We start from the raw sequence: 8,632 nt of genomic DNA on the forward strand, positions 1-8,632 counted from the left end.
TTATTTATTTGTTCAAACTTTAAACAATTTATTAATAATAATTTATAGTCGATCCACAAGTTTTGAATTTTATACAACTTTATTTTTATTTTATATAATTACATAAAATAAAAAAGAAGTCAAACGAACGAAATAGCAAAAAAATTTTTGAATAATTTTATTCGCAGTAAAATTTAATTAATTTTCTCGCGAATTAAAAGTTATTTTAATTAGTCAGTAATTTTAATAATTCTACAATTTTTTTTTAACAAATTAATATAAAGTTGATTGTCAAATGAATTAGTGAAAGAAACTCACGAATTTCTTGATTAATTTTAATTAATCAGTAAAAAAGTTCGAAAAATTATAGTTAAGAAATATTTAACTTAAATATTTGAATAATTAAAAGAATTTTTCGAAAATATTAAAAAATAATCAACTTTTAATAACAATTTTTGCAGGAATTCAATTATTTTCATTTTTTTAATGAAGTTTCTGCAAATAATATAAAGTATTCAAATATTTGTGACGCGATCTGAAGAAAGGGACCTTAGAAGCAAATCATTTTAAGGTTGGGTTAGAGTTATTTTTTTCTTGTTTGAAAGTTTCTTTTTACTTATTTCGAATTAAAATCAGTGTTTATTAAATATTTTAGTTTTAATGAAGACTTAAACTTCAATGATTTATATTGACAGTTGATCCTTTTTTTGTATTTTCATTTAAAAAATTGCAAACATAACCTATAATTTTTTGCTTCTAAGGTCCCTTTCTTCAGATCGCGTCACATTTTTCAAAATGAGTAAAATTCTTCGCAGAAATTCAATTACATTCGATAAAATCTGTCGCAAGAATTCAATTATTTTATTTTTTTAATAAAATCCAAAGAATTCAATTATTTTCAAAAAGAATAAAATTCTTCGCAGGAATTCAATTATACTTTCAATGAAATCTGTCGAAAGAATTAAATTATTTTCCAAATTTTTAATAAAATTCTTTGCCGGATTCAATTATTTTCATAAACAATAAAATTTCTTGCATGAATTCAATTATTTTCAATAAAACTTTTCAAAAAAATTCAATTATTTTCGAAAATATTTTATAAAATTATCCACAAAATTTAATTATTTTCAAAAGTAATAAATTTTTTCGCAGGAATTCAATTATACTTTCATAATAAAATCTCTCTAATGAATTGAATTATTTTCCAAATTTTCAATAAAATTCATCAGAAGAATTCAATTATTTTCTTTTTTTTAATAAAATTTCTCCAAAGAATTCAATTATTTTTCAAATTTTTAATAAAATTCTTCACAAGATTCAATTATTTTCAAAAAGAATAAAATTCTTCGCAGGAATTCAATTACTTTCATTGAAATCTGTCGAAAGAATTCAATTATTTTCCAAATTTTTAATAAAATTCTTCGCCGGATTCAATTATTTACAATAAAATTTCTCCAAAAAATTCTATTAGTTTCCAAAATTTTTCATAAAATTATCCACAAAATTCAATTATTTTCAAAAATAATAAATTTCTTCCCAGGAATTGAATTATATTTTCATAATAAAATCTTTTGAATTAATTGAATTATTTTCCAAATTTTTAATAAAATTCATCAGAAGAATTCAATTATTTTCTTTTTTTTAATAAAATTTCTCCAAAGAATTCAATTATTTTCCAAATTTTTAATAAAATTCTTCGCCGGATTCAATTATTTTCATAAATAATAAAATGTCTTGCAGGAATTTTTGATAAAATATCCACAAAATTCAATTATTTTCAAAAATAATAAATTTCTTCGTAGGAATTTAATTATAATTTTATTATAAAATCTCTCGAATGAATTGAATTATTTTCCAAATTTTTAATAAAATTTTGTTTAAAGAACCTTTTTAAAGAATTATATTATTTTTAAAATTTTTAATGAAATTCTTCGTTGGATTCAATTATTTTCAAATATAATAAATTCTTTGAAGAAATTTAATTACGTTCAATAAAATTTTTCGAAACAATTCCATTGTATTCAAAAATTATAATTAAATTCCATTATGAAGATTTAAATTATTTTCTCATTCAAAATTATGAAAGTTTCAAAAATTATTACATTTTTTATTTTATACAAAGAATATAAGTATCTTTTAAATTTTTTTTAAATATTCACTTACTATTACAAAATTTTTTTGCGGAAAATAAAATGATTTCCAAAAAGTTTAGTTAAGTAATTATTTACTAATAATTAGTTATTTTTTACTAATCTGATACAAAAAATCAGCCTAAATTTGATTAATATTTATAGTTATTTTTAACTATAATTCAGATTTAGAGAGGAAATTTTAAATTATATTGAAATGTAGTTCAATATTAGTTGAATTTCTAAAATAATTTCACTAATTTTTTATTTAAATTTAACTTGTATGAAATTAGATAATTTATCTTAATAATTAAATTTCTTGGACTTTACTAATTAGTGACTATTGTAGCTTACAGATTTGTTTTGTCCGCCTACAGAAATTTACAAAAGTTACAAATAAACAAAAAGAAATTCCAAAAAGAAAAATTATTATTTATTTTTCGAATAATTTTAACTTTCTGATCATTTAAGATTGGGATTAAATTTATACCCGACTATTGTAGAATTTACAATATAAATATGGTTCGACGTCCCATGAGAAGAATCTTATCCGGCGGAGGCTAAAAACCGTGCAAACTTCAATTTATAATAAATATACAGTACAAAAAGATATAATACAAAATTTAAAAAAGATATATAAAATTTTATATATATAAGATATATAAAATTTGAATATAAAAAAAATGTCAAAAAAAAGAAATCGATAAAAATTTATAACAAAATCGTATATCGTTTCTAAATATATATACAAATAAGAATTTTCGATGATAACGCGCATTGATGTGCTACCAGTTTTTATATAAATAAAATATAAACTCAAGGAGAAAATATTTATACAATCTTCTTTAATATTGTAACATTATTTATAGTACATATAACCTTATCGCGCACTGTTGTTATAAATTTCTTTTCGAAAATCCCAAATTTATAATCTAAATCGAAACATATATTTGTATTTGAAGAGAAAAAAAAATAATAATAAGGTATAATAATCCTACTGGGTCACTGGCATTCATAATCTTTAAGGCCATACAGAAGCCGGGCAAAAGATACGAGGGCTGATATACACCACCTTATGTGTGCTACGTCGCGACGTGCAAAGGTGTTTCGGAGAGGGAAGAGAGAGCGTTGTCAAAATAAACGGCACTATCGCGATTTATCTCGTTTCCCATGATAATAAGAGATAAAACTGCATCATTACATTAGCTAGTATCAGCTAAAATGATAATTTCAGTCGTCGGGACCGACAGTAACGTGTAGGGCTTGGCTTGTTCCTCTCTCGGTTTTTCAATATTATCCACGAAAAAAAAAAGAAAAAGAAAAATCACCTCGCGAGTGTCTTTATTTCAATGTCAAATTCATGTAACAAACATTTCAAGAAAATGTCGAAAATATCAAAGATTTCAAAAGTTGCAAAAATTGCAAAAATTGCAAACCTTTCAAAAGTTGGAAAAGTTGCAAACATTTCAAAAGTTGGAAAAGTTGCAAAAATTGCAAACATATCAAAAGTTGGAGAAGTTGCAAAAATTGCAAACATTTCAAAAATGTCAAAAGTTGTAAAAGTTGCAAAAAATTTTAATAATTTACGTCAATTTTAAATTTTTTCCGTATACAAATGAACTTGACTCAATTTTCCAATGCTTCGTTATTTTGTTAGTTGTCGAAAAAAAAAGTGCAAACTGTGTATAATAATAGTCCCATAACAAGTGTATAAACCCGTCTCGACAAATAAGTGCATAATCATTCAATAAAACAATGACAAGGAATAAATGTTTTAAACAAATATTTCCCTCGTTCAAAACAATATATAGTTTTTTTGATTCCAAAAAAAGGAAATAAAAAATATTCACTAAATTCAACTCTTATTTCTCAGTGTGTGGGATTTATTAAGTCTCTCTTATTTTGAGAGAGAGAGAGAGAGAAAAAAAAAAATTCGTCGACGACAAATACAATTGGAATAAGAAAAAAAAAAAAAAAAAAAAAGTGGGGTTTTTCCTCTTAACAATATAAAGTGGAATTTTCTGTTCTTATATGCTTTGAAACAAAAGAAGGTTGTGCAAATGAAAAAAGGCAATTGGAGGTCGAAGTGATTTGCGTCATCGTCATATTCTGAAATTGCGAGCAAATCCGCCATCTTATCATTTGAATCACCCTTATCAGGCAAACAATCTTGTAAACGTGTCATGTACATGATCTATAAAAATGTACAAAACGATATCGAGAAATCTATGAAGGAGAGAGAGAGAGAGAGAAATTTTTTTTTTTTTTTTGACTAACACGTGAAAATATATATATGACCAAAGTCCAAGTACTCATCACCCTATTTATATAATTTCTATAATAAAAATTTTCTTCAAATTTTTTTTTTCCTTCTTTTTTTTCTTAACAAAAACCAATAAAGTCAAAGAAATGATTGATTGAAATCGAATTTATGTAAGATTTAGGTTGAATGATAAAATCCTATTCTATGAATATAGACTGAAAATTTCGAGAAAGAATTTTATTTACAATTTACAATTTGTGATGTGAGATCAATCATTAATTTTTGATCTTTTATTATATATTTTTTCATGCGCCGATATTGTAGGATAAAGTGTGATTTTTATTTTTAATTTTTCTTCTTTTATATTAATGCGATTATAAAGTAAAATTATTTTGTAAATCCTATTGTTTTAGATTGAGAATTTTTTTTTAATTATTAGCACTTTTCGGAGTCATTTATTTAATTTATAATTTTTTTTAGTATATAATAAAAATAATAATAATAATAATAGAAATAATAAATAATAACAATAATAATAAAAATAAAAATAATAAATAACAATAATAATAATAATAATAATAATAATAATAATAATAATAATAATAATAATAATAATAAAAATTATAAATAATAATAACAATAATAATAAACTGAAAAAATGTATGATTCAAATGATCGATTACTTGTCTTTTTATCAAAAAAAATATTTACTTGAATCAAATCATTTCTATTTAAATCAATTAAATGGTATTTGAAGCAATAATTTCATTATTTGAAGCAAATTTAATTGACTCAAATAAAAATTATTTGATTCCATTAAATATTTAATTGATAATAGTCAATCAATCGATTATTTGAATCAAATTGGTAAATTATTGCTGAATTCATAGTTATAATTAATTTTTTTTAATAAAATTTTTTATAATATAATTTTGTTTATAACAGAAAATAAATAATTTTTTCGAAACAATTGTTCCTCTTATTTTATAGAACTGTAAATTTTCAATATATCAATTTCTTCAATTATTTTGTCAAAAAAAGAACAAAATTTCTTGATATTTACATTTATTGTTATTTATTTATAAGTAAACTTGCAATAAAGAATTAATAAAAAATTTTGTTAAAAATAATTTCTTCCAGTAAAAGTCAACTATAGTTGAATTTTTCGAACAAAAATTTTTCGTTACTAATTAAATTAGTAAATTTGAATACAGTTTGAATTCGTAAAATATCTTTATTAATTTCCTAATTTTATTTAACTATAATCAGTGAAAAATTCAAACAAGTTTTTTATTAGTGAAAATTTCCAGCGAATTGAAACTAATTTACTTATAGTTAATATAATTACTAACTGATTACAATTAGTTTTAATTCTATCAGATATGAATTTATTATTAATAATTAAATTATTAAGAATTGAGAGAAAAAAAATTTTTTCACAAAAGTTAATTAGTGAAGTTGATGATAAATTGAATTAATAACATAAACTCACGATTTTCTTTCTTAATGTGGAAAATTTCAAAAAATTATAATTAAGGAATATTATTATTTATTTGAAATTTTATTTTACCACTCTAATTAGCGAACATTTTACTAAAAATTGAGTAAAAAAAAATTCCTTTAACAAATTAATTGGTAAAGTTCAATATAATTGGAATTAGAAAAATTGTTACTATTTATTTATTAAACAGAAATTATTTTCTAAAATAAATTCGAACAGTTCAGTATAATTTAAATTATTAAAATAACTTCACTAATTTATTCATTAAATTTAATTTGTGAGTGAAAAATTTCAACTAATGTTAATTAGTTGATATTAATTTTAATAATTTAATATTTTATATTAATTACTAAACTAATTAGCTAAAGTTATACTAGATATTTAGTAAAAAAAAATTATTTTCAAAAATAAATTTCGTTAATTCACTAATTAAAATTAAACTCACGAATTTTTTAATTAATTTTAATTAATTAGTGGAAAATTGTAACCAATATTAATTATTGATTACTTAACTATACGATTCAACTATAATTTTACTATTTAATTAGTGAACAAGAATTTTTTTCAGAAATTAATTTTTAAAGATTAATTTAATTTAAATTAGTAAAAAAATGTGACTAATTTTTTAATTGAATTTTACTAATGAAGAGAATTTACTTATCAGAGAATTTTTTTTATTAATTCAAATTATATTAAACTTTACTAATTATTTATTTAGACAAAATAAAATTTTTGTTGAGAAATTAATTAGAAAATTTTAATAAATTTCAATTATATTAAAATAATTGCACTAATTTTTTAATTAAATTTTAGCTATGAAAGTAGTGAAGTTATATGTAACTAACTCAAATTATACTGAACTTTACTAATTAGTGACTATTTTGTACTATACGATTTTTACTATTTTTTTAGTGGACAAATATTTTTCGTCACTAATTAATTAGTTAATTAGTGATTAATACTGATTAATAGTCACTAATTAGTGACTATTTTATACTATACGATTTTCACTATTTATTTAGTGAACAAATATTTTTCATTACTAATTAATTAGTTAATTAGCGATTAATACTGATTAATAGTTCCTAATTAGTACTAATTAGTGACTATTTTATACTATACGATTTTTAGCTAAATTTTTACTATTTATTTAGTGACAAAATTATTTTTTATCACTAATTAATTAGTTAATTAGTGATTAATGTTGATTAATGATCACTAATTAGTGACTATTTTATACTATACGTTTTTTAGCTGAATTTTAACTATTTATTTAGTGAAAAAATATTTTTCGTCACTAATTAATTGGTAAATTTCAATTCAGTAAGAATTCGTAAAATATCTTTATTAATTTCTTAATTTCTTTTAATTAATCAATCTAATGAGCCATGAAAATTCCAACCAATTTTTTATTAGTGATAATTTTTTTTTCATTAAAATTTGTAAGAAACAAAATTTTTGTCGAGAAATATTTTTGTCAAGTTTGACTAATTTACAGTATAAAAAGGAGTAATTAACCAGAAAATAATTTATCGAAATTAGCAGAATTTTTCCATTAATAAAAATTGAAATTTTTAATTCGTTTCGAATAAAATTTAATAGAGTCGAATAAAATTTAATTAAAATTTTAAAAAAATTGTAAAATTTATATTCTACAATTTTTTGAATATTGTACAATTTCTATACAATACAATTTTATAAATTACAAAAGTGCTACTTGAATTTATTTTATATTAATTTTATTAATTTCAATTTAATGTTAATTTAATTACGTTTCTCTTTGCCAAACTATGATTATTTATTTATTCTCTCTCAAAAAAAAAAAAAAACTATAAATATTTAATTAAGATAAAAATTGAGATTATTTATAATATATGCTAATATGATATAAATAAATATCCTATCCATATACACATCAAAAATTTCCGTAATACATTTTCGATAATTATTACATACGCGAATTAAACAATTATTAAAATACAAATAATGCAAAAAAATAAATTGATCGTTGCACATGTTTATTTACTCTTTATTTAAGAGATAATAAACAGTTTTTCTTTTAAATATCTTATCGATAAGAGATTATTAAATACACATAACCTAGACTGATTTGTCAATTTATATACATTTGCGTTGGTGGCATATCATCGCGTTCCGACGGCTGCGTTTGAATTTCATTCATATAAAAGATATCATTGCGGCAAAGAAAACGGGGGAATTGTATTCTTCTTTTTTTTTAATTCACACCTTTGAAATTTCTTTTTTTTTATCTACTTGTCAATTACTATATCGATACTATAAAATGCATATACAATGTTTAAACAAATTCAATCAGTGAATACACGATTTTACGCGCAAACTGTGCAAAAAGAAAGTTTTTAAAAATTTTGTATATAGTATGTAAAATTTTTGTACCTGCGTTTTCAATTTAGTGCCAAATTTTATAGAAAAAAATTTATTTTTATTCTATCTTTTAATTTAATTTTATTAGTTTAATCCTTTTTGATTTTATTCCTTCTTTAATTAATTCTGTTTTTTTCTTCTTTTTATTTTATTCTGTTTTTATATTTTTATTCAGTTTTTTATTTTATTATGTGTTTTATTTTATTTTAGTTTTTATTTTATTCTGTTTTATATTTTATTCTGTTTTATATTTAATTCTGTTTTATATTTAATTCTGTTTTATATTTTATTCTGTTTTATATTTAATTCTGTTTTATATTTTATTCTGCTCTTTATTTTATTCTTTTTTTTAATTTT

This window comes from Leptopilina heterotoma, unplaced genomic scaffold, assembly GCF_015476425.1.
Source record: "Leptopilina heterotoma isolate Lh14 unplaced genomic scaffold, ASM1547642v1 Lhet_108, whole genome shotgun sequence".
Taxonomy (NCBI): domain Eukaryota; kingdom Metazoa; phylum Arthropoda; class Insecta; order Hymenoptera; family Figitidae; genus Leptopilina; species Leptopilina heterotoma.